This window comes from Protopterus annectens, chromosome 4.part0 (assembly GCF_019279795.1).
Source record: "Protopterus annectens isolate FY-2018-M chromosome 4.part0, PAN1.0, whole genome shotgun sequence".
NCBI classification, from domain to species: domain Eukaryota; kingdom Metazoa; phylum Chordata; order Ceratodontiformes; family Protopteridae; genus Protopterus; species Protopterus annectens.
In genome coordinates, this window is record NC_056733.1 from 1133629301 (window position 1) to 1133656830 (window position 27530).

Here is a 27530-nt window from a genome sequence, read left to right on the forward strand (position 1 = left end):
AAAAACAATACAAGCCTTGCAGTTTTGAAGAAGGGTAAGAGGTACAACCACAATGCTGCTACACTATAGGAATTGTTTTAAAGGCCAGGTAAGAGGAGTCCAAAATGGAGTCTCACAAACGACAGTATTGGGTGTGCCTTTTAGCTACTGGCCACTGCAACTCAGTCATGTAGTTACATGTATAACTTCTGTTGAGTTTTTCTATATTAGACTTCCAATATTCTGTGTAGACTTCATGTGGTTGGCCACAACATAATTCAAGTTAATACAATCAGTTTAGGCACTCCAACAAAGTAAACATTTATACATTCCTTCAAAGCCATTGATTGCTGCATTTAAGTTTATAAATACAACATATGTAAGTTCAGGCTTTCACTGAATTAAATTTCATAGTGGAGTGACGATTATAATAACTGTTCACTCTGAAACACAAAATAAATCAGTCTTCAGAGTAAAACAAGAACAGCTGCAGCAAACCATGCAAAGCTCATATAAATCAGCTTTGTAAGTTCATTTAGCAAAAAAAAGCAGATTCACGTTTCATTATGAATTAGGATGTGAACATTCTCTGGTCATTGTAGAGTAAATGCAGCAGAAATAAATCGTCAAATGTTGAAATAAATCAACTGTATAATAAGCAATCAGAATTATACAGTGAATAGTACACAGTACTGTTAGGATATAAAATTAAGTGGTTTGGTCCTGGTGCTTCCCACCCAGAAATAGAACAGGGGAAAGGTTGGATACGAGGAATGAGTAGTCCACAGACAGAAAGAGAATTAAGACTAGGCACTTCTTACAGTGTAAACTAGGGCTGTACTTTGCATGTACAAAGAGTGAGAAGAGGGTCAGATCTCTAGTGAATGACTGATAGAAAATCCTGTTTATAGAGCTGTTGTAAATGAATGTAGGCAGGGAGAGTGGAGTGAGAATGCGGGTGGGGGGATGCATAAAATGGAGTCAGGTGGGCTGGAGCAGTTGAAGATGTAAAGGTAGCAGTGGGAGTATGTGAAGTGTAGGACCTAATAATAAGTGACACTGGCAGCCCAGTGGTGTTTGATGGAGAGCTAAACTTTCACTCCCAACTGTTCCCTTTCTTGGACTTTCAGAAACAGTCAGTCAAAAAGGGCAGCATAGGGCAAAGAGCAGGGGTGTTTCAGTTAGAGTCGAATATTGTTCAGAGAAGAGTAGTAAAAGTATAACAATGGGGAGAAAGGCAGGCATTTTTAAATCTAATAGTGGCTGTAGCGTAGACCAGTGTTTCAGCTGTGAAAAGATGAAGTACCATTTTTAGTAATTATTAGTAATACTGGTGGAATGCAGAGACTACCACAAACAAGCAGATGCCTTAAAAGTGCTCAGCTGCTTTTTTTTTGTACCGTAGAGAATGCCGTTAGAGCCAGGCATTCAGATTTGGTTAAAGTGGAAAGCAATCTATCACTCTGGGAATAGAGTTACTTTTGGTTTTCTGTGCTGTGTCAGAATTAATTTGCAGTAGGTTTTCTGAAATGAATGGGTTCCTTATAACCTTCATGGACCTTTAGTCTCCTACCATACTCCTTGTTGCTTCCCACCCAGAAGTACAAGATGGAAAAGGAAGCAAGGGATGAGTAGTTCATAAAGGGAAAGATACTAATCATCGTCAGGCATGAACTACCCAGAAGGCTTTTCCTCTTTGAGTCATTAATGACACAGACCTCAAGCTGGTTTCACTAGAGGCCCTAACAATGCTCCTCATGGTTGATATGTGCACTCATGTCACAATGGATGTGCCTGCTACTGCTTCCCTTGATGTTTGTGTACTCACACACATGGACCACAAGAACATTGCTTTGGACAGCTTGGCAGTGCCAAGCATGTGCCACCTGTCCCTTGTGCTGCTTGTCCTGTATGTGCCCACTTGCATGTGTCAACAGTGCTGCTAACTAGACCAGCTCACTCCCCCTCCAGGATGAGTGAGCAGATGTTGGCCACTCACTCCCATCTTTCTGCATCTATGTCTCCAACATCTGGATCACTACCCGCTCTTTTTGATCATTTAGGCTGCAATCAGTGTTTCGCCATTCTGAAACATGGAACTGAGTGGAAGCAGTCTGTAAATGATTTGATTGAAACATCTGTTCTGATTATCTGTTTCATAAAATCACCACCATTAATGAGCTGTGACATAAAAGACATCATTCTATATGAATGCAGAGTGTCCTCATCCTCTTATCAGCATACCTTAGGAATATCACCTGACCGTTTGTCATCCTTTACAAAATACAAATTCAGCATATAGGCTCCTTGCCAGTAGATCTTAACTCAGACGCTTTGAGCAAGGTTTGTAGAACCTCACTGCTCATTTTTTATTATTATTATTATTATGTTTTTGAACCAAGGTCACCAAAATGCTTACAGTAATCAATGCTTGAACGTCTTGAGAACATGCACAGTTGCATGATGCCCTCTTCCTTTCTACAGGGGAGGGGGTCCAACTCTTAATGGAAAGTTGTGGCCGCTGTTATTTGCCGTCTACAGGGGCTTTTAATTAGAAAATTTACTTCCCAGGTTATTTTTAACACCAGTGCATGTGAAAGAGGTATCAAAAATGTGCTAGTCAAGAACATTTTCACCCCGGGATGCATTGCTGCACTTATTGTAGTCATATGTTATGAATCACACCTGTTTAACCTTTATAGAGTCATAGATCTCATTTCATGAGATTAGATCTTCTTCTGCCTAATTCCAGGTTTCTTTGTTTCCAGTTTCTTTATATGTATTATGGGAGTGCGACAGAATATAATTATAGAAACTTCAGTTAATTTACTCTGCTACCAAGTTAAGGTAATATTATTTGGACAGATCAGATGACTTTGTTCTTAAAACCCCAATCTTTTTTGGTGCTGAGGATAATTTGGAATAGATGTATGTACCTGCTTCAGATACAAAAGAGTTCAACCAAACATCAAGAAGTAACAAATGGAGAGTAAATAGCAATGAAATTTCAGTAGCATATGTACAGTAAGCACCAATATCTGCAAGAAACAACTTCAGGAGTGTTACAGCTTTCAGAATTACATCCAGAGATGGATCATGGGCGAATGGGGCCCTAAACAGTATAATGGACTGCCTCTCCCCACTGTTTGGCTCTCTCTCTCTCTCTCTCTCTCCAGTTACCATAAAACACTGTTCAAGCCAGTCTTTATTTTTACAATGACTACAAAGATTTTAATTTGAAACTTTCTTTTTCGTTTCAAGTTTCACAGCAAATACTTTGCAAACCATGTGGCCCCAAAAAATATATATATATATAATATATATATATATATATATATATATATATATATAACACTGCTGACAGATTGATTATAAGCAACCATGGCTCTCAACAAGTCATGAACAAATCCAGAAATAATTAGGGACAATCAGCAGGGTCAGGAACACTTAAAATATTAGTACTATTACTTGAGACACTAACAGAATTAGAAAAAGTGAATTGGTGTACATTTTCTGAAGATTTGCGGACATAAAGCATTTCCATTAGGGGGAGGATCAGAGATCACTCTGTAGGCCAGGCACAGGGCATCTCTCAGCAGCCTGTAGGATACAGAGTACAGAGACAGGGCCTTCACTCTTTCTGTGTATATCGTGTTTTGGAGGCCCTGAATTTTCTTGGTTAGAAACCTCTGTGGTCTTTCCAGTTGCTGCAGGTGTCTGGTGCGGTACATGCAAAAGGGAGCATTGTACTGAAATAGTGGTTTGATGAGGGTCGAGTATAGAGGAGTTACAACATCCTTAGTCTTGGATGTGATGCTCTTACGTATGAGATGCACAACGTAGAAGGCTTTCCTTACCGCTGTGGTTGCATGGTGATCAAAGTCTAGATTGCCGCCTACTTGTGTTCCCGTGTCTCTCACCACTGTGTTTTGAGCTTAGGGGGGTGCTGTCTGTAATGTAATTTGCAGTAGCTACATCTTTGCCAAAGGGGATAATGATGCACTTGTTTGCGTTCAGGTTTAGTCCGTGGCTCTGGCACCAATCATTTGTCTGTGTTAGCCCCTTTTGTAATATGTTAACATCGTTGGGGTACTCAGTGATTGCACCTAGTTTGCAGTCATCTATGAAGTTGGCAAGCAACAGTTCATCTACTTTTGCCTGGACTTCTGAGAAGTTGATTCCCCATAGTTGAGGGCCCATAACAGATCCTTGTGGTACACTGATCTGGTCTGTGCTGTCCTGAACTGAGGTGGGCTACCAGCCATAACTCTTGAGTTGAGTTACCAGATGACTACAGGCTTCTGAGCTTCCAAGAAAACCACAAGTTTCTTGTTTTTTTGCTTATTTACTATTTACTGTACTTTTTATTGCCTGCCACCTAATTTTTTGTACTGCATTTATTTATTGTGTACTAAACTGCACTGTCGTACTGCAATTGCCTGCTTCACTGTGCCTGTAAAATCAAGTTTTATTGCTGTTTTCACTGTTTACAAAGTTTTTTTGTTGTTTTCACTAAGTATTTACTTTTTCACTGTTTAAAGCTATCTGTTCTGCCTGTTCTGGTTTTCCCGCCAAGCAGTGTTTAATTAACCGATCTGTTAATTGTTTAAAACATTCTGTATAGCCTTGTGGCTGATTTTATCTTGTTTTAAACGTTTTTTCAGTGTCTCACTGCTATTTTTCTGCTGTGTTAAGTAGCTAGTAGCTGTAGCATAGTCCGGATCCAGGCCTGCTGCTTGTGGAACTCTCTATAGTGGTTTGTTTGTTTGTTCTGAGCCCATTTTCCATGCCATCTTGGATTGGAGGCACCTATCTGCACTTTTGCGAGAGAATTGTGCTGATTGTGACCTGTCTGGTAAGGGGAGGCAGTCAAGGACTTGGAATAAGCATCCCTCATTGGTTATTTTTTTCCAAGTATTTTTTTTTTCCAAGTTGTAGCTTCTGGTATTTAAGCCCTGCATTTGAGCAGGTTTCTGATTGTTTTAAATTCAACAACTCCAGGAAGAAATATCCATTCACTGAGCTCCTCCGTGATCATTTCTGAAAAGCCACCACTAATGACAACAGTCTTCAACCTAGCATTATGGACAGTTAAACTACCCTTGTTTCTCCTGCCAACCTTGTTGACTTGGGTCTCTTGAGGCAGTGTAGCAATTGCCTAATGTACACCGACAACCCTCTACTAATAACACAATCTAGTATACAGTGCGACAGATGTATTTACACCAAGAATCTAGAATCCATGCTCTGTCTCACTCAAAACAGTAACATGGAGAAAGTTGTCAACTTGCCCACCACCACATATTCACCACTACTCATACACATAGTGTGCATCAAACATGTAAATCCACATACATGGAGGTTCTCTCAAAAAACTTAATGAAACACCAGAAACCTCCAGAACACAATACTGCTACAACTAACATAGTCCCCACCTGTGACGCATAGCACCACCAGTGTCTCAACAACCAAGCCCATCAACACTCAAAAACGAAGTTTCCTTGTCATTGGAGACTCCGTAGTGAGAGACACGGATGTCCCACTCACCAGGTTGTACACGAAGAAAGTCAGGGTCAGCTGCCTGTCTGGTGTCAGGATTCGTTAAATCACACATGCACTCAGGTCTCTCAGCAACAAATACCATTATGACTGTCATAGTTTATGTTGGTGTGAATGACCCCAGATGTACCTCACTGGACTATATGAAGAGAAACATGGTTGAGCTTTCTGAGTATGTGTCCCAGGCAGGTATATCCCTAGCCTTGAGCAGTATACTACCCTCACCTAGAATGATGCCACATTATAAACAAAAAATGATTGATTTCAATAATTTGCTCAGTTTTTGGTGTTATTCAAGAGAAATCCAGTTCCTGTCAACCTGGGAAGCCATGGTCAGCAACCCTCGCTGCTTTACCAGAGACTGTTTGTACCTGGCACCCCTAGGCTTTCGGCTGCTGGCAAAGGCTGTTGCCTCCCACATAGTGCCTTTTTTAGCAAGGTCTCAAAAACAACATTACTGATGTGAAATTAAACAATCAGAACAAAATAAGGGTCATGTTGCCAAATGCTAGGAGCTTAAACCAAAAACTTCACTCCCTGGAAGCACTGCTGTCACTAGAAGGTGTAGATTTATGTGCAGTTACAGAAATCTGGTTTAAGGCCTCAGAATGTTCCCTGGCCCTGTAAGGCTACAGTGCCTTCCACACCTTTAGACCACAGAACGAACATGTGAAAACCAGAGGAGGCGATGTTTCAATCTGTATTAGAGATAAATTCACCTCCTGTCTACTTAGATTGGACAACTCCATGGAGTTACTCCAGGTTACAGTGGGTAAGACCCCCATTCAAGTCTTAGCCAGCTATAGATTCCCCCTCCATGGATCACGGCACCCATGAAGCCTACTTAACCAAACTGAAGACAATCCAGGTTTTGCTGAACACACTGGTTATGGGCGATTTCAATTATCCCACCATCAACTGGGAAACCTATGCTAGCCCGAACTCACTAGCACAAAAGTTCCTTGACTTTGTGAATTAAAATGCCGTTGGAGCAAACTGTCCATACCCAATAAGAGGAATAAACATGCTAGATCTGGTCCTCACCAACATGTCAAACAGGTGCACTGCTGCAACTGTTCGACCCTCATTACTTAAAACTGACCACAAATCAGTCACCCCCAAATTGAGACTAACACCAGAACTCGCAAAGGGTGAAATCAGACTGTAAAACTTCATTAAGGCAAACTGTACTCTCCTAGGTGAAGGTATAATGCATTCCAACCCCACCCCAAGCTGGAAGTGGTAACTATGCCAAAGCTTACTCTAAAGCCCTGTACAATCACTTGCATAAGTGTATAAACTTGGCTGTACCAGAAAGAATCAAAGCCAGAATCCCAAGTAAAAACAAGCTACCATGGTGGACATCTAGAATAAAAAACTCTACAATAAATGCAAAAAAAAATTGCTGTCCAAGAAAAAAAAGGCAAGACCCCAACAATGGAAAAGCACCTTCTTCAGCCTCAACAGGCAAATAAGATAACTTGACAAATCCTCTAAGAGCTCCTTTGAGAGAAACCTGGCAAGTACCACCAAAGATAACCATAAGGCCTTTTACAGCTATGTACGTAAACTAAATGGTAGGACCCAAGCATGTGCAGAACTAGTGGCCAACAGTATCACAAACACACACTGACCCCACAGGGATAGCAAACCTGCTAGCAGATAGATTTGGTGAAAATGTCACTCCCTTATCCACTTCTAACTTGTAACAAACCATCCCCCAACTCCCCCTACCCCCCGCCCACCCTACATATCTGAAGAGCAAGTTCTCAAAGCCCTGTCCAAGCCAAGAAAACACAGCCTCTATGGGACCAGTTGATATCCCAGGCTGTCTTCTAAACAGGCTAAAACATGAACTAGCATCACCACTGAGTACCTTTTCAGTCATAGCCTAAAAACAGGCTTTGTTCCTGTGGAATGGAGAACCACTACAGTTATTCCTCTCCAGAAAGGCGGCCTAGCAACAAACCTAGGGTATTACAGACCCATAAGCTTGACCAGCCTCATCTATAAGGCCATGGAATGTATCATTATGGACCTCATAAATAAAGGCATATATGACCTCCAAACCTTGGATCCTACACAATTTGGCTTTGTGAAGGGCAGATCCTGCCTGTTAAATCTGGTGGATTTCTTTGAAAATGTGACAAAGACCATTGATGAGGGTAAATCTGTGCACACAGCATACCTTGACTTGGCGAAGACTTTCGACACAATCCCACATTCAGGCATTACCAATAAACTTGGCAAACTGAATGTAAACCCCTTCGTTGTAAGACTGGTTGCCAACTGGTTCACAAACTGGACACACACTATCAAAGGTGGTGACTCCACATCAACCAGCAGACCTGTTACCAGCGGGGTGCCACAGGGGGTTGGTGCTGTGCCCCCTACTGCTTGGTATATACTTCTCAGAACTTCAGGTCTAAACTTAAGGGGTTGTGGCTGACCAGGTTTGCACATGACACTGATGGAAAGTTTCACACTGTTATAGAAAAACAGTATTTAGCTAGTCTCACTTTCTATTCTTAAATGAATTACTGTTCCTACTTACTGAATAGCGCAAGGCAAGATGGATGAGTGGTCCTTGTTGTCAGATCCAAGGCAGAATACAGACTGTTGCTGGGACTTCAGTCTCCACTAATACCAAAGCATTATTTCTGTACAGAATGACATCACATACATTTGGTCATCTGACTCTGTTTACCACACTATTACCCATCACTAGAAGCTACCAGGGTTTAGCACCTATGAACTACAATACACACAGAGCTTTGCTCAAATGTTGTGCAGCTGCTGGAAGTTATAAAACCATTTCACTCTTTCTACAGGAGCTACCAACTATTCTCAGGCACAGATATTGCATCTCTGGCTCCATTCAAAACTGTGGAATAACATCTTTATGGCTTAACCCATAAAGTAATTTAATTTCAAGTATATTTTGCAAAGTAATGTGGATTAAGATTAACCTCTTCACTTCCAGTATACACTGTTACAATGTATATATTTAAAACAGTTACAATAATGCACGTATATATATTTTCCAACCGGAAGGGCACTTTGTTGATACATTTTAACACAAGCAAACCTCAAAAATACTTTTTCAGCACAAGCATCTGTACAAATCAGTTTGATATATGAATATATAGTTATTTGCAAAATTCCAGCTAGCTGTTGTGGCATATGTTACAAATCCACTGCCCTGTTTCTCCTGGCATGGCTGGCAGTACCTCCTATCGCCACAAGGTCCATGATGATTCTTTCCATGCCCTTGCAGATGAGGCTGGTTAGGCTTATGGGTCTGTAGTTCTCAGGGTCAGTTGATGGACCCCCTTTGTGTAAGGAGATTACTTTTGCTGTTCTGCACTCTGCTGGAACAAAGCCAGTGCTCAGGCTGTGGTTGAAGAGAGTGCCAAACAGTTCCAGTAAGTCTTGTTTTAGATTGTTTAGTAAGCAGCCTGAGATGTTATCTGGTCCCATGGAGGCTGTGTTATTGGCCTTAGAGAGGGTGGATATGACCTGCCCTTTGGAGATGCTGTGTAGAGGACTGGTGGCTTTGGGGTATGTTGGGTGGGGATGGGGGCTGAAATTTGCACCAAGTCTGTCTGCCAGCAGGTTGGCAATTTCTTCAGGTTCGGTGTGAGTGGTACTGTCCACTATAAGTTCAGCACATAGCTGGGCATTCCCTTGATGATTTCGGCCATAGCTAAAGGAAATCTTATGATTGTCTTTAGTTAGAGATGCTAATTTAGCCTTGCAATTAGCTTTAGAGGACTTTACAAGGTATCTGATTTGCTTCTTCAAGCTGTGGAAGATATTCTTCCTCTGCTGAGTAGGTTCCCTCTTGTTCTTAGATAACAGTTCCTTCCTTTTCATATGGGGCCACCAAGGTGGCCTGTTTCTTTGGAAGGACCTGGTTTTGAACCTGTCAGGTACAGCTGAGTCTATGCAGTTGTTTAAATGTCTATATGGGGCATTTGTGTACTCCACTGCATAGAAGTAATTGTTGGCTGTGTTAGCAGGGGGTTGAAACTTTTTATACCTTCGCTTAGTAGGCTAAAGTTTGCTTTGGAAGAACTTTTTCAGTTTTTTTGCTCCTGTGGGGGTGTCAGGTCTGATCTTTACTTCACACAAGACAGATTTATGGTCTGACATTGCCAGGGAGGAAAACACACTAGAGTAGTGCATTGCCCACCCCATGTTGGTGATTGCCAAGTCCAGGATATTCGAGCCCCTTGTAGAGGTGCAGAGTAACTGTTCCAGAGTAATTGAGTTAAAGCCCAGGAACCTCAGGGTGATCTTGTGTGTGCTCATACATGTTGCCCAATCAATGGAAGACAGTTGAAGTCTCTCATGGCCAAAGTGTTTGGCTGTATAGGAAGTGATTCTAGAAGTCAGGATAGGCAGTGTGCTTCTCTTGGTTAATGGTGGAAGACCTGTAGCTAGCAATGATCTGGTAGGGTGTTTTACCTATAGTTATTTGGACCTGGAGTAGCTCCAGAGAGTTGTATTGTTTAACCAGTCTCGAGGTGTATTTGGATTTAGTGATGATGGATACACCTCCACCTTTGGTCCTTTTCTGCTCTTTTTGGGGTCTGAATGTGTGAAAGGCATTGTAGCCTTGTATGGCTTCGGTGTTCTCTGTGGCCACGAACCAAGTCTCAGTGACTGCACAGACTTCAGCATCTTCCAAGGTGAGAAGTGCTTCCAGGGAGTGGAGTTTCTTTTTAGGCTCCAAGCATTAAGCAGCATAACCATGAGTTTGTCCTGAGTGGATTTCTTTATGTAGGGAATTTTGTTGTTTTGACATTGCCTAAAAAAGGCACTATGGGGGAGACGGGCATCTTTGCCAGTATCTGAAATCCTTGAGGAGACAGTGAAGTAAGGCAAAGCAGCATGGTGTGTTGACTGTATCTTCCTAAGCTAACAGATACTGGATCCCCTAGAGCGACATCAGAAGCTAAGCTAATTGTTGAAGTCAATCATTTTTTGTCTGCATTGTGGCATCATCCTTGGTGAAGGTAAAATGCTACTTAGTGCTAGGGACATATCTGCATGGAACACATAATCAGAGAATACAGTCATGTTTCTCTTCATGTAGTCCAGAGAGGTACTCCTCAAGTCATTCACCCCAACATGTACTATGACAGAGTCGTGAGAGTAATTTTTGTTGTGCGACCTGAATGTGTGTGTGATTTGATGGATCCTGGCATCTAACAGGCAGCTAAACATGACTTTCTCCTTGTCCAGCCTGGTGAGGGGGGCATCTGTGTGTCTCACTATAGAATTACCTATGACCAGGAAATTAGGTTTTGAGGTGTTTTGTCTTAGGGGCTTATTTGTTGAGACACTTGTATGTGAATTGCTGTGTGTAGTGGGGTCTGTTCGTCTTCCACTATGTGTGATTTGTTTGCCCATGAGAGGTCTCTTGTCCTTTGGTAGGCTCTTAGTGAGTACCTTTGCATATGTGGGTCTGTGTGACTTCACCTTGTCTTGTGTGAGATGAGAAGCGTGCGTGCTGGGAAAGGTGTGCATGCTCGGAGAGGTGTGTGTGTGTGTGTGTGTGTGTGTATGTGTGTGTGTGCATGCTGGGAGGGGTGTGTGTGCTGGGATAGGTGTGTGTGCTGACAACCTGTTTGTCTTGTTTATTGTTACATGACAGGATTGATTCCAGTTTTGTGGTATAGTTACATCTCTCACATATTGTATTTGTTTGCTTTAGGAGCAAGTGGTTGTTAATATACATGAGGCAATTGCTACCTTGCCTCAGGATGTTCATGTCAACCAGGCTGGCTGGAGAAATGTTGGCAAACTGATTGATTGTCCGTTGTAGCAAGTTAAACTGTAAGTACTAGTTGGGGAGTGGTTAAGTTGGATAAGCTTTTGTTCTAGGCCAAACTAGACTAACTTGGGGACTTACTCTTTTGAGAATTAGGGATGAAGAAGTGTGGAAATGCTTCTCAGTCCTCAGCTGAGTTGCTCACAGTTCAGCAGGGAAGCTTGGGAGGATTCTACTGGCAGACATCTAGGGAAAAAATTGTTTTTAGACATTTGTGTCTATGCACGGCAGAGCTAAACCCTGTTCTGCTGTGTGCAGCTATGCGCGCAAGACTTAAATACAAGAGGAGTTAAACTGTTTTAACACATCTTTTGTACACTAAGTCCCTCTTCTCTGTAGGATTGAAAGTTCAGCTATTAATTTAATATCTACATTAACACTGATTACAACTGGCTGTGCTTAAGCGGTTTGTTTTTAACAATCTCACTGGTGTAGTTTTATAACACTCTCACATTGCATACCCTGGTAATCTGAGCTGGATCCAGCACTAGGTGACCTAGGCAGTTGCCTACGGCCCAATGATGCCCAGGGTTTGGTAAAAATAATTAAAAAAAAAATTTGTCTTGTGTGATCAAGGAATGAACTGACTCAATGCTGCGGGCATTTTCTCTACAATACGGTTTGCTGAGAATGTCCGTTTGAAAACATAAATCATTAAATGAGCCTTTGCCACCCATGAAGAGGCTAGCAATCTGTACTTTTATGAAGCCTTGTAAGTTAATTACTAAATTGAGGACATAGCTCTGTGTTTTACTTACAGACATTGTCAAAAGCATATTTTAGACAGACCAAACAACACAATGAAGTGTTCAAAGGAAGCAAAAACCTTGGCGTTCAAATTCTGCTGTATACTATTAACCAAATGTTTAATTGCCCCTATTCTTCTATTCATGTGTGTTGTTGGTTCATCTTTGTGTATAGTAGGGTATTTCCATAGCAGAATGTGAGATCCCTAATAAGTTGGTAATCCTAGAGCCCCCTTCCTCAACAAGTCATCTACGTCCCCACATGAAGCCTTTCATAGAATACCAAGGATGCATAGACAGAGTGAGCTTTAGAAACCCATGTTGGTGGTATATGAGGCATAACTCTCAAAAGCTGTGCTTCTAATTGATCCCCTGAAGTGCGTTAGCTTCGCCTTCATATATAAGGTTTTTAAGGTATGCATGGAAGGAACTAAGAACCTAAAAGTCTGTGTAACCCGGTCTTTCATCTGTGGTTGAGATAGCTAAGTCATGTTTGTTGACCTTGTCCCCACCCCCAGATGAATTTCAAAGCAGTTTTGTTGATTTTTGTTAAATTATAGGTAAGAAGAGTAAACTGGACCACATAATGTACCATAGATACTAATGGCATGTTAAGGGGAATCATTTATTTTCCTGATAATTAGCATATGTGCTCTTCGTGTTTCACTGTTGCAGTCATCACCTGTGGGCTATCCCTGCTGGGGTAGCCTTAGGCTGGCCTGAAAACCAGAGTCAATGTATTTCTGCGTCAGCTGCTGTCGCTTGCTGCCTGCCGTCAGGTCGTCAGTGCTATAAAGGAAGGCAGGCGACGCCATTACATCAGTCTTTCTTGCCATGGAGCCCGTAGCAGAAGCAGTTCGCAAGTATGCCGGTCGGTCATTACCAGAGTTTGAATTGCAGCTGAAAATGTCTAAAGCTAAGTACCCTGTTGGGGATCCTTTTTTATTGCACTAACTGATGTCCAAAAAAGTTAACAATTGTCTCACCTGTGTTTCCACACCGAGACTTCCATTCATAATGTGTCACTTGTTTAGGCCTAGATCACGACGTCCCCCGTTGCCAGTTCTGTGCATTCTTTAACGCAAGAACCATTGGTCATAGAGCTCTTATTGTAGCCAGGTATTTTCATCTTCCATCTTCACATTCAGAAAAGGCATCCATCAACCAACAATCTGTAGACATTCCGAAAAAATGTAAAGATAAAGATAGAGACAGACCACACAAGGCTAAGCCTTTCGATGACTCTACCACTAAGCAGGTCGTCAGTTCTCCAGAATTCAGTGAGGCACCTTTGCAGCCCCTGATGCCAGATTCGATACCTTCGCAGTCCTCTACTAAGACCCTTTCGGAGTCCAGTATGCCACAGAAATCGTCTTCGTCTTCCAAGCATTTGGTTGTCTCTGCCTTGGTTGGGTCCGGAGCCGCAACTTAGGCACCGGCTTCTGAGGAGGTATTTTGCACTACCGAATCTAGGCAAAAACCAATATCTTCTCCTCTGACTACTGTTTCTCTCAGACCGATGGATACTCTTAGGCCTAGAAGCAAGGCCACTTCTAGGAAAATTACCTCTAGCCACCATTTTACTCCTGCTCCACCACCCAAGCTCAAATGCTTAAAATGGCAGAGGATCTTATCACCCTTATCAGGGGTAGTCAGGCCACACCTTCTAAAAGGAAAAAAGACCTTTCTCCTGAAATACTGACAAAACAGGATTCGGAGGAGTCTGATTATTCAGATTTTGAAGAGGAACAACAACCTCTGACTGCTTATGAGGATTCAGATACAGAGGAATCCATTCCTTCTTGCCTCCCCGCCAGAAGATCTTTCCTTTGGGGAAATACCCCACCACTGGGAATCCCAGGACTTCCCTCAGTCTAAGAAAAGACTAAGAGAGTTTCTAGACCTGGCCCAGCACAGAACCTTGGCCATCCCTCCAATCTTAGAGGTGGTTGATGATGTCTTTCATGAATCCAGCTTAACTCCTGATGCCCCTCACACCAGCTCCCAGAAAACCTGACAGGTATTACAGAGTACCGGATTCTCACAAACACCTGTACAGAAATCCTGCTGCAGACCCGGAGGCCATTACACAGGGACCAAAAGGAGCTAAGGCTAGTTCTGCAAAGAATCCTATTCCTTCTGACATGGACTCCAGAGTTGTGGACAGATGGGGTAAAAAAGTATACACCTCTGCAACCCTAGCTATCAGAGCACTCAACTGTCAGTTTCACATGTTAAAATATCAACAACATATTTTGGAACTGTTTAAACAAAATATTTCAATATTTCCTGACTGTGCCAATTCAAAAGAGTTAGCAGATTTACTGCACTCTACTTGTTAAGTGGAGAAACACTCATTACACTGTGGATATGACGCCCTAGAAGCCTCAAGCAGGGCAGCAGTGTCAGCATCTGTCATTAGGAGACATGCATGGTTGAAGGAACAACCTCTCCCTGATCATGTCAAATCTAAATTACTTGATGCACCCCTGGAGATAAGGACCACTTGTTTGGAGTAAAAGCAGAAGAGGTGCTTAAAAAGATGGAAGACAAAGCAAAATCTATGCAAAAGTAAAAGATTTCCTTTGGGTACAACCTACTAGGTTCAGCAGGAATTTTCCCTTAAAACACTGGTCCTTTCCTGGACCTAGCAGACAGGGGCAAGGTAATCCCTGCAGGGATAGACCACCCAGACTCCTATCCCAGGGACAGCATAGAACCCAACAGTGGACCACTTCCACTCCAAAGGCAGGGAGTTCTAAGCCATCCCTCTATGGCAAAAACTCTCAATGACTCCTTCTCCCCCCTCTGCCCTCTTTTCACTCACCAAAAACTAGGACGAAGGCACTCCCTCTGCCACGAAAACTGGCTTTCTGCAACAAAGGACCAATGGGTCTTAAAGATAATTTTTCAGGTATACAAATTCTCCTTCAGTGAGCTCCCAATTCCAAGAGGGTACCCAGACTTACCTCCAAATCAGTGGCAGAGGCATTAAAACAAGTCCAAACTCTCATATCCCAAGGGGCAGTAGAACCTGCCCCCTCAGATCAAACAGGCAAAGGCTTTTATTCCAGACTATTCCTAGTTCCCAGAAAAGAGGGCACTTGGTGCCCCATCCTGGATCTATCTGAACACCTTCCTGGTGGTCCCCAAATTCAAAATGCTATCTGCAGCAGCAGCCGCTGCCTATGCAGACAAACAATGCCTGGTTAGTTACCCTAGATCTAAAAGATGCCTACCTCCACATGCCCATAAGGGAATCCTGCAGGAAATTTCTTCACTTCAGAGCAGGTTCACAACACATTCAGTTCTCTGTGCTACCCTTTGGCTTATCTACTGCTCCCAGGGTATTCACCAAATGATTAGCCCAGCCATAGCCTTTTGCAGACAGAAAAATATACAAATTTACCCTTATATGAATGACTGCCTCATTCAGGCAGATTGCAAAGAAAAGCTCCTCAAGGACCTCGTCTTTTCCAAAACCCTCCTAACATCCTTAGGGTATACCATCAATGAGAAAAAAATCAAGGCAAACACCCTCCAAGAAGATCATTTTCTTGGGAGCACTGCTGGACACAGCATCCCAAATGGCCTTCCTATCCCCAGAAAAGCAAACCTTCCTGCCTCTCTATTTTACCCATCTGGCTTCTAGAAGTCACCTCACTGCGAGGAAGTTCCTGCAAGCCTTGGGGTACATGGCATCTTGCATCCTTCTAATTCCTCTGGCCAGGCTTCACATGAGAAAACTTCAGTGGTACCTAAAAAACCTTTGGTGTCAACACTCTCAAACTCTAGAGACCTCCCTCTGATGCCCTGTGTAAGGGCCAAGTTTCTCTGGTGGGCAGGGCCTGTGCCCAGAACCAAGGGTCTTTCCTTCACCATCTGCCCAACCAGACAGACCATTGCTACCGATGCCTCAGACATAGCTTGGGGTGCTCACCTAGAAGGAAGGTGCACCCAAGGTCTTTGGGATGCCCAGCACCTTCCCTTACACATCAACCAGAGGGAAGTGATGACAGTACAAAAGGCTCTGACATAATTCAAATCCAATCTCAAGCCAGGGGTTCTCCTTAACAAAACAGACAACACCACAGTAATGTGGTACGTCAACAAACAGGGAGGGACCCAATCTTACCCTCTGTGCAGGCTAGCCATGAACTTGTAGCTGACAGCCTCTTCCATGGGACTAAACCTGATAGCCCAATACCTACCAGTGATCAACAACACCCTGGCAGACCACTTAAGCAGAAACTTACTGGACCCCCATGAATGGCAGCTCCACAGAAAAATAATTTTACAAATCACTCAGATGTGGGGGACTCCGGAGGAGGATCTCTTTGCTTCACATCTCAACCATTAGCTGAAAAAATTCTGTACCAGGGAGTATCACCACGTAACGTGGAAGGCGGATGCCTTGATGTTCTCCTGGAACACCCTCTTTGAGTAAGCATTCCCTGCTCTGCCTCTTATTCCCAAGGTACTGATCAAAATAAGGGAGGAGAGACCAAAGCCCATCCTCATTGCTCCAGATTGGCCCAGCAACATTGGTACCCCTTACTGCGCAGCCTGAACTTACAGACTCCCAGACAGCTTCCCCTGATCTCAGACCTCTTAACTCAGGTGTGGGGGGGTGGGATGCTGCACCCAGACTTGCAGACTCTCAAACTATCAGCATGGCTAATACTCTAAAAGCAAACAAAGGACCCCTGTTAAGCAAACGGGTCCTAGACATTATCACAGAAGCCAGAAGGCCCAGCACCAGAAAAACTTACACAGGAAAATGGAAAAGATTCTGCTCCTGGAGCCAGTCCAGAGGGGGTAATACCTCACTACCTTCTATTCCTCTTATCCTGGACTACCTAGCAGAGCTACTTAATAGTGGACTCTCCTTCTCCTCTATTAAAATCCACGCCTCAGCCATTTCAGCTCATTTTGATTTTTTTTTGATTAAACAATTCCTCATAGGGGCTTCTAATATCAGACCTCCTAGAAAGCCCACCCACTCCAGCTTGGGACCTGAATTATGTTTTGGAAAAATTAACTTTACCACCCTTCTAAACTGCTGCTTCAGCAGAACCAAGATATCTCTCCTGGAAGACTGCTTTCCTCCTAGCTATCACCTCAGCCAGAAGGGTTTCCGAACTTCAGGCACTGATGGCCATTGAGCCCTTCATCATCTTCCATGCAGACAGGGTCTCCCTGAGGACTAATCCCTCCTTTATGCCCAAGGTGGTATCTAATGTAACTCTCAGCCAGGTCATACATCTACCCACCTTCTTTCCTAACCCTCAAAACAAGAGGGAAAGAATTCTGCACTCACTAGACATTCATAGACATCTCAGATACTATCTGGACCGTACGAAGACCTTCAGGAAAACAGACCAACTACTTGACAGCTTTGTCCCGGGGGCAGAGGGGAAGCCCATTTCCAAACAAACTATTTCCAAATGGATATCACACTGTATCCATTTCTGCTACAGATTGCATGGGAACCTCCCCCCCAAGTCTATTAGAACCCATTCCATTAGGGCAGCCTCGAATTCCACAGCATTCCTCAGAGGAGTTTCCACCAGGGGCATCCTGGAAGCTGCCACCTGAACTTCTGCCCATACCTTTACCAAGCATTACCATCTATCTCTGTTTTCTAAGACTAGGGCAGGGTTTGCCTCTGCAGTGCTGCAGGGCATGCTGACGCATTTCTAGGTCTATTACTAATCCTACCACCCCTCTCCTCAGCGTTGGGAATCCTCCCACAGGTGATGACTACAACAGTGAAACACGAAGAACATAGTACAGTTGTGTACACTTACCATTAATGTAGGTGTTCGAGTGTATTCACTGTTGCAGTCCTGGTTTCCCACCCTCCTTCCCCCTTATATCTTCTTTCTTTAGGTAGACTTACGTTTCTAATGGTGGCTTTTAGCCACCAGGACCACTTTACCATATTTATTTGGGCCTCTGACTGGTTAGGGCAAGAAAAACTGATGTAATGGCGTCGGCTGCCTTCCTTTATAGCACGGATGACCTGACGTCAGGCAACAAGCGACAGCAGCTGACGCATAAAAGCATTGACTTTGGTGTTCAGACCGGCTGAAGGCTACCACAGCTGGGATAACCCACAGGTGATGACTGCAACAGTGAATACACTCGAACATCTACATTTATGGTAAGAATACACAACTGTACTTTTCTTCTGTTATGCACCCATATGAATAGCTTTCCCATAGAGATCGAGATTGTGATTGAGATAGTATGGGAGGAATTGAGGCAAATGGCAAGAAATTTAGTGGACACAGAGCTCCAGAAATAGGCAAGTAAAAATCCACTGACATTTCATAAGGATTTTGCCTTTATATTAAAAGGAACCACATCTGTCATAGACTCCTTAACATGTGAACCAATCAGTGACCAGGAGATAAATTTGTAATCTCATTGATATGTACAGCACAGAGTTGATGCATTACCACAATATATTTTGTCTGATGTCACTCCATGTTTGGAAGTTTCAGTTTATAGCTGGTGGCAGGGCTGATGTTCTTCATGAGTGAAAGCAAATGTGTAATCAGTTTAGGTTTATGGGTTATCGGCTAATGAATAAAAAAAATGGAGATAGCTTGGAACGGTTTACTATCAGAATTCTGAAAGGCACACAGTCGAATACAGGTTGTTTGAATGTGTGGTTTCTAAGCTGTCATAATGCAAAACAGAAAATGGTTGAGTTTATGTTATTAAAAGTGAGTATGCATTTAGGTTCATAGGTTCATAAGTAGGTACTAGGCTATCGGCCCAAGGACCTATGTAAGCCTAGCCAACAAGGTTCCCTGGCTTATGCCACCCAAGAAAGTTATTTTCCTGTGCCACTGTCGAGCAGAGACACAGAAGTGATCCCCGGGGTGTATTTCCTATTTCCCATCCACTCATCAAGATTTTTCTTGAAGAGTGCTAATGAAGAACTTTGCTTGACATAGATAGGTAGCCTGTTCCAGAGTATGGGAAGTCTGTAGGACAGGAATCTATCCCTCCAGCATGTCCTGTTTATTGTGGTGACAAGGTTTAGGTCCCTAGAGCATGTAGCTCGGAGGGATTGGGATTTCTTTAGGTTTAGCTTGTCCAGCAGCTCTGGGTTTGACATAGCTTTATATGTTAGGCAGAGATCACCTCGGAGTAGGCGATATGCTACGGAGTAAAGCAGGAGTTTTTTGAGGCGGTCAGTGTAGGGCATTTTTTGAGGCCAGTAATCCTCTTTGTGAGGTACTTCTGTGGCCTTTCCAGCTGCTGCAGATGTCCTGTGAGGTACATTCCAAAAGGGACGTTGTACTCTATAATGGGTCTAATGAGTGTCAAGTAGAGGGGAACAATGACCTCTTTTTTTCCTGGATGAGAACCCTTTTATGATGAGGTGTGCCACGTAGAAGGACTTCCTGACTACTGTGGCGATGTGACTGTCAAAGGAGAGACTACTGTCCACCTGGGTCCCAAGGTCTGTTATCACACATTTGGTGTTAAGCAGATAGCTGCCTATGTTGGTAGTTCATGGGTACAGAGTTTTTACCAAAGGGGATGACACTTTTTGGCATTGAGCTTGAGGACATGGCTCTGACACCCAGGCATCTGTCTCAGCGAGGCCCTTCTGTAGGATGTCCACATCATTTGGGGACTTGACTATGGCTCCTAGTTTGCAGTCATCTGCGAACTTCGTTAGCCAGAGGGCTTGTGTGTTAGCCTGTACTTCAGAGAAGTAGATACCAAACAGGAGAGGTCCCAGGGCGGAACCCTGTGGTACTCCGCTTGTCACTGCTTTGAGGTCAGACTTGGAGTCTGCAACTGTTACAGTGTGGGTTTTGTCAGTGAGCCAGTTGGCAACCCATCTTGTGACGTAGGAATTTATACCTAGTTTAGCAAGTTTAGCTATAATTCCAGAATGGGGGATGGTGTCGAAAGCCTTGGCGAGGTCAAGATAGGCTGTGTGAACCACCTTACCCTCATCTACGGCTTTGGTGACTGCCTCAAAGAAGTCGATCAAGTTCAGGAGGCATGATCTGCCTTTCACAAACCTGAACTGGGTGGGATCCAGAGTTTGGAGGTTACCAGTGTCTTTGTTTATGAGTTCCATGATGATACGTTCCATGGTCTTGCAGACCAGGCTCGTCAGACTAGTAGGTCGATAGTTCCTGGGATCAGTGGTGGCTCCCCCTTTGTGGAGTGGGATAACTGTTGCTGTGCGCCATTCAGTGGGCACAAAGCCTGATGCGAGGTTATTATTGAACATGGTGCTTAAGTGGGGAGCCAGTTTGTTCTGAAGTTCGTGTAAAACGCAGCCTGGGATGTTGTCCGGTCCCATGGATGCTGTGTTTTTGGCTTTAGAGAGTGCAGCTTTTACCTGCGTAGTTGTGATTACAGGGACTGTGCATTCTTCCTGTATAGATATGAGGCCTTTAGAGGGTGGGGGGGGGGGTGTAAAGTTAACACTGAACCTATCTGCCAGGATGTTGGCAATATCAGTTGATTCTGTAATTTTCGTGCTTTTGTGCTGTAACTCAGAGCAGATCTGAGTGTTGCCATCGAGATTCTTAACATAGCTATAGAATGATTTGTGATTGTCCTTAGAATTAGTGACGATTTTGTTTTAGTAGCTAGCTTAGGAGGATGTTATAGGGGATCTCAGCTTCTTACTGAGGCTGACCAGGGAGCTCCTCCACTCATGGGATTTTAACTCTCTTTTGCAACAGTTTCTTCCTTCTGTTGTACAGTTTGTTTATGGCAGGGGACCACCAGATTGGCTTCTTTTTTTTGGAGGATAGCATCTTGGTTCTGTTTGGGATAGCACGATCCATGCACTCATGTAAGTGCTTATAGAGTGCGTTTGTGTAGGATTAAGCAGTTGTAACTGTATTGTCCATCTGCATGGGTGTCATGAAGTTCACCACTTCTGTCTTAAGAAGCATGAAGTTGGCTTTGGAGAAATTTTTTACCGTGGTTTCCTTAATAGGGGGTGGGGGCGGGATGTGGATATCAAGGGTGATTAGCTTATGGTCAGATCGGACCAACGAGGAGTTGACTTCAGGTGTGGAATACCGGTCACTTATGTTGGTAATGACTAGGCCTAGGATATTGTTGCCCCTCGTGGGGGTGTGGATAAGTTGATCCAGGGCATTGGAGTATATGAATTCCAGAAAGCGTTGAGCTAAGGAGTTGGTACACGAGTAGTTTTCCCAGTTAATGGTGGGGTAGTTAAAGTCGCCCATTATTAGGGTGTTTGGTTGAACCCTAATATTTTCCAGTACATCAAGAAAAGAGGAGTGGGAATTCTGGGGCATGGTGGGGGATCTGCAGCAAGCTACAATTTGGATTGCAGTTTTGCCCAGAGTTAGTTGCACTTGGATAACCTCGGATGCATTATGCTGAGCAACTAGCTTGGAGATGTGGATATCCTTAATGAATATGGACACACCTCTGCCTTTGGTGTTTCGGTCCAGGTTACATGGCCGAATAGTGTGGTATGAGTTATAGCCTGGTAGTGCAGGGATGCTCCCTGGAGCCTTGAACCAGGTCTCAGTCACTGCAAATATATCGATGTTCTCCATTTTAAGGAGTGCCTCGAGTGAGTGCATTTTGAGATTTAGACTTCTAGCATCGGGTAGCATTACCCTCAGTTTTTGCTTGCCTGTTCCTGTTACGGTGGTGAATTTGTTATTTGAACCTTGCCTAAAAAAGGCACTATAGGGGCGGCAAGAGCCTTAGCCAGTGTCCAGAATCCCAGGGGCGACAGGTGCAGGTCATCTGTGGCAAAGCATCGTGGTCTGTCGACCATGTCATCCCAAGCAGACAGATACTGGATCCCCTTAGAATGACACCAGAAGCTTAGCCAATTGTTGAAGTCAATGATTTTGTCCTTGTACTGTGGTATCATTCGGGGCGATGGCAGAATGCTACTCAGGGCTAGGGTCATACCTGCCTGGGCTACAAGATCGGAGAGCTCTTCCATGTCTCTTTTCATGTAGTCCAGGGAGGTACATCTCATCTCAGGTCATTCACACCAACATGGACAATGACAGAGTCACATTTGTACTTGTTGTGGAGTGACCTGAGTGCGTGGGTTATGTGGCCGATCCTGGCACCCGACAGGTAGCTGACAGTAACCTTCTCCTTGTTTAGCCTGGTGAGTGGGACATCAGTGTGCCTGACTATAGAGTCACCCATGACTAGTGTGTTGGGTACGTTGTTTTGCCTTATTGGCTGTGATTGAGTGGCACACTGAGTCTGTGGGCTATGTGTCATTTGGGTTGTGTTGGGGGATGGAAGTTGCTTGCGTTTCTGCTTTGGAGGTCTCTGTTGCTTAGACAGATTATTACTGAGAGCCTCCGCAAATGTTTTTGTGTTACTATGTGTGGATTTTGGTGGTGTAGATTTAGTGAGACTATGTGATGAGTGTGGTGTGGTGCAAATGTTTACCTTCTCCTCATGACTGTCAAGTTCAGTGTTGGTTGGAGAGAGCTTTACCTCCAGTTTGGCTAGATAAGTGCATCTCTCACAGGTCGTAGTGTTGGGTGGTAGGAGGAGAGGGTTGTCTATATACATGAGGCAATTTCTACATTGCCTCAAGATGCCCAGATTCATCAGATAGACAGGAGAGAACACTGGGAGCTGACCCTTGGACATGCCTGAATAAAAAATGGTTTTCCTCTGGGTAAGTGAGGAAAGTGAGTACAAGAGCTGTTTTTCTCTAAGCAAGTGAGAAAAGTAAGTACAAAAACTGTTTTCCTCTAGGTAATGAGGAAGATTGAGTGCGATAGTAATTAGTATCTTATTTAGTGATTACAAGTTCTGAACAAGTGCTGAGCATGAATAAGCAAATTTAAGTGCTAAAACTAAGAATGTGTATCTGCACTAGATGAGTTACAGGATAGAAACAAGTGCAAATGCAGACTTTCAAATCAGAAAGTTGAGAGAGATGGAAGAGATTGCCCAAACGGCCAATAACTACAATTTCTGGGCCAGAACCACTCCTTATGTAGTAGACAGATTACCTAGTGCTTACCACTCCCACTGATAAGCTAGAAGGCTTCCCTCCAATACAGAAAGGCTTGTTATTTGCTAATATCAACTCAATGTTTTGAATGGAGATCGGGGTATAGTGCAGATCAGGTTATTTACCCTTTTCCTCACTGTAGTGCAATCCTGGTGTTGGTATATATAATAAGCAGGGGTGTGGGGGAGTGCAGGGGGGCTGCCCCCCTGCAAAAATGTGAAAGGACACATGGACTTTCGAAACCGGTAGTCTGGTATGTCAAATGTCGATTGACTTGTTTATCACGTTCAACATTTAGGCAAAATTGTATTTTCATTTTCGATGTTATATTTCGATCTTTTGATGGAAAAATGTTCTGCCTTTCATCATCTTGATAGTAAATCGCTTAGAACATAGTCTTCACCAAACTAAGCAAGTGTGAGTGTTGTTGTATCTTTCGGCTTTTCCCGGTTAGGGGTCGCCACAGTGGAACTCCAGTCCGCTAATGATTGACAGTAGATTTTTACTTACCGAGTTGCCAGCCCTGATGCACAACCTTCAACGAAGGTACGCCCATTCACGCATGACTCCACACAGAAGACGCTTTAGCTGAGAATCGAACAGGACAATGTAGCACTTATTAATTGAGGTAGCTGGTGAACCAAATAACATTTAGTAATTCAAATGCCACATTTGCAGATTTTTTTCTACAGAGTAAGGGGTAAAAGAATAATTTATTAAGGGTGTGAAGGTACTGGGTTTTAATTTTCATCTGTTCAAAAGATGACCAGACTGGATGACTGCTTCTACTTGTTACATGACATACTCTTCTGATGAATACCTTGTTGTGACTGTGGATTTTTTCTTTTGTATCACATTTGTGGGCTTCAGCAAAGCTCTGATCATCTGCTGCATTCAGAAATTTGCTTCCGTCTTTCACTTTGCAAAGCCAGCTTACTCAGACAAGGAAGAATTTATAGCAGATTCCTGTCCCAATTTTGACTGATAAACGGGCAGATTATTATTTGCCTGAATGGTACGAATCTGTGTAATTCTACAATGAAATGCTTGCTCTCAGAACAGTGCAAAGCTAGCATAATTTCTCTTCAGAGTATCTGCAGAAGTCCTGAAAAAGACTTATATTCTTCAGCCTTTTCAATACAAAACCAATTAGTACATACCCGTCTGCTAATACAGAAGGTACAATGACCTTGCTAAATGTTGAGGCACCTTGATTTGCCCTCCCACTGACCAGGGCATGTAAAGTCATCTCCAGATGACTCTCGAGTTATTGACACAGCATAGTAGTGAAACCTTGTCTCATCATGGATTTGTATTCTGGCATATCTGCTTGAGTTCCTTAGCCACTCATTTTCACATCCAGTTAAGCACTGCTAGGAAGTGGACTGCAGGAAAATCATACATGGATAAATGCAAACGTTTTTCAGTGGTGATCAATGCAAAGAGACTGTGACCAAAACTGTGCTGTCTAGAGTTTTAGACTTTTTCATTTAAGCCATTCCAGTTAGGTTTGATTTATTACGTATTAAAGTATTCTTCGCCATTGAGCCCATGTGTACTGAACTATCTACCAAGACCCTTAAAAAGGAGTACATGGGATATTCCTCGTATTCCTTCCCCCCTATGTGAGACCAAATCATCCTTCCTGTCTTAAAAATCTGTTTTTGTCCTTTTGAAACAGTGCGTTTGAAATTTCCCTTCTGGAAAATTTTCCATCTTATACATGTTTACTGACTGTAGTTAATGAAAAGAATATGGTACATTATTACTGGAAAATGATATATTTATTTGTCTGGGTTCTAATGTATTATTCCAGTTTGCACTTGTATTTATATATGCGTGTGTGTGTGCGCATATATATATATATATATATATATATATATATATATATATATATATATATATATATATGTTTATACACACACACACACACACACACACACACACACACACACACACACACACACTCTTCTGTGCTGAATGTTTGCTTCATCCGTCTTTGATCACTGCTTTGCAAACAGTGAACCAAAGTAAACAAATAACTTTATTTACAGAGCAGAATTTACAAGGTGCCATTCTCTGATGAGGCCTTACATGGTTAAAAATACTTTGTGGAATCTTTCTCAAATCTTAACTGGCTATGCAGTTCCTACTGTTATTTGCCATATGCTGGTGTCCTTAGTTATATATCGTTTGTTTATTTTACCCTGAAGTTCACCTGATCGCTATATCAAAAACACATCCATCTCTGTTTGCAGTGCAAATGTGCTAATATTTCCCTATTAATTTTATTATCTCTGGTAAGAATCTACACAATTGCTGTATGTGAGTCTACATTCTAAAGTGTAGCAGTTACTTTTGAATTATTAGAAGTCATGTGACTTGTTACTTCTAATCAGTAATCTTGTCTTGTTACTACGTGCTAAATTTAAATGATCACGTCTTTGTTTGATTTACTTGTTTTGGATGGAGAATGTTTGTCCTTTTTTTTTTTTTTTTTTTTTTTTTTTGAGGGGAGGGGTTGTGTCCTCAGACCATCAAACATAGGTATAATATATGTAGAAGAATTTGTAAATCAGAGCAGTTTGAACAATCAAAGTCGACAAAGAAACAAAGCAGGAACAATTTGTGAATAACAGGACATGAAATTGTAGTATAGGTGTAAATTAATAGTTTCTGGACGATGCAATGTAAATGAGAGGTGTTTTTAAAAAGATGTGCACATATTTATTTCTGTAGTCACATTTGTTTACCAGTAAAGTCTTGATGGGGCACTGGTTTCCATTTTTCAGGAGAGGACAGGGAGAAAAACTCCAAGGTAATGCATATAATGTAATCAGTATTTGCAATAACACATTTTATAATGCAGTTTCGATGAATACATAGCATAGTAGTCAGAATAATAAAATTTGTATAGATGTTCAAAAACATTAATACACAAGCATTGTATTAAAAATTTACAGATAGAAGAGTGGTATATAAAATCGATAGGAGTAATTTAAGAAATACGTTTGCATAAGCAAGCTTAAGTGTTAATGAAGAAAGAAGTAACGATGGAATGAAAATTTGGTTGTGTTAAATTAGAAGAGGGTATAGTAGTTTAAATACTACAATAAAATGAAATATTAGAAGGGGATAGGCAGGCTAAATGATTTAGTGCTTTAAAGGGAGGAATAGGAAGGTGAATGAAGGATGTTAGGAGAAGCTATATCCCAGATGAGGAGCAGGGACAAAGCAAGGAGGCAGAGTGGAAGTGTTTTAGTAATGGTTTGAAAAGATGAAGGTGTAAGACCTGATTGATATAGGAATTTTTATTCCAAGTTCTAGATACATTATTGGAATAGAGAATGACCCCAGCAGTCCTTTATGGTTTGTAAATTGTAAGTTGTGTATCATTTGACAAAAGGGTGGTTTGGTAGATAGAACTGGAGTATGGGGCTAATTGCTGGACAGGCAAATTGGGTGTAGATGATTTTGTGGGTTAAGATGAGCTGGGTATAAGATAGGTGGTGAGGAAGATTGAGCCAGTAAAGTGTTTTTAGTGCTAAACAGTGGTGAGTCTGGTAAGAATTTTTGCAAGCACATCTGGCAGCCTTGTTATAGCACTGTTCAAGTTTAGAACTAAGTGAGGCTTGGTCATGGTAGGGGCTTCATATACAAGAAATGGTAAGAGGTTAAGTGTTAGCAAGAGTAGCCTTGGCAGAATTTGTAAAGAATTTCTGTACTCTATAATGGGTATCTAGTTTTTGATGGGTTTCATGACGCTCTTGTAGATATGTAAATCAAATTTAAGACTGAAATCAAGTGTCATGCAAGTAGTTTTGTATGTGGGGTAACATCAGTCATGTAGGTGAAGGTGTGTATATAAGTAAGAAATGTTAAAGTTTTTTTTCATGGAAATGGGATTTTGGAAAAAAAAATAATTTAGATTTTTGGGGGATTTAGTATGTAGACAACTTACAACAGAGATAACGGCTTCTTGAGTAATTCTCTGAAGATGTGTGAGGTTATCTGAAGGGCATATTAGGGTAGAATCCTCAGAATATTGTACGAGGGAAGCTTTCTGATAGGATTTATGTAGCTTGTTTGTGATTATACTGAAGAGTAGAAGGCCAAGAATGGAGCCCTGTGGCCCACCGATATTGACAGGAAGGAAGGGTGAAATGGTGGTGAGCTATTTAACAGACTGGTATCTATTGGTTAAGTAGTTGTTAAACCACAGTAGTGTGGACTATGATAGCCCTTGCGAAGGCAGTTGACAGAGGAGTATTTGGTGAGAGACTAGACCAAAGCTGTAGAGAGATCAAGGAGTACAGAGGAAATTAATTTGCCTTTGTTTCTGTTAATAGTATCTTTGTAGGTTAATAAGGCTGTGGTA

At 42.5% G+C, this 27530-nt stretch overlaps 1 protein-coding gene across 1 annotated transcript in view; it reads left to right on the forward strand.

The window, feature by feature from the left end:
- Positions 1-27530, forward strand: part of UBTD2 (ubiquitin domain containing 2) — a 1403893-nt gene that overhangs the window by 588952 nt on the left and 787411 nt on the right. The window lies entirely within an intron of this gene.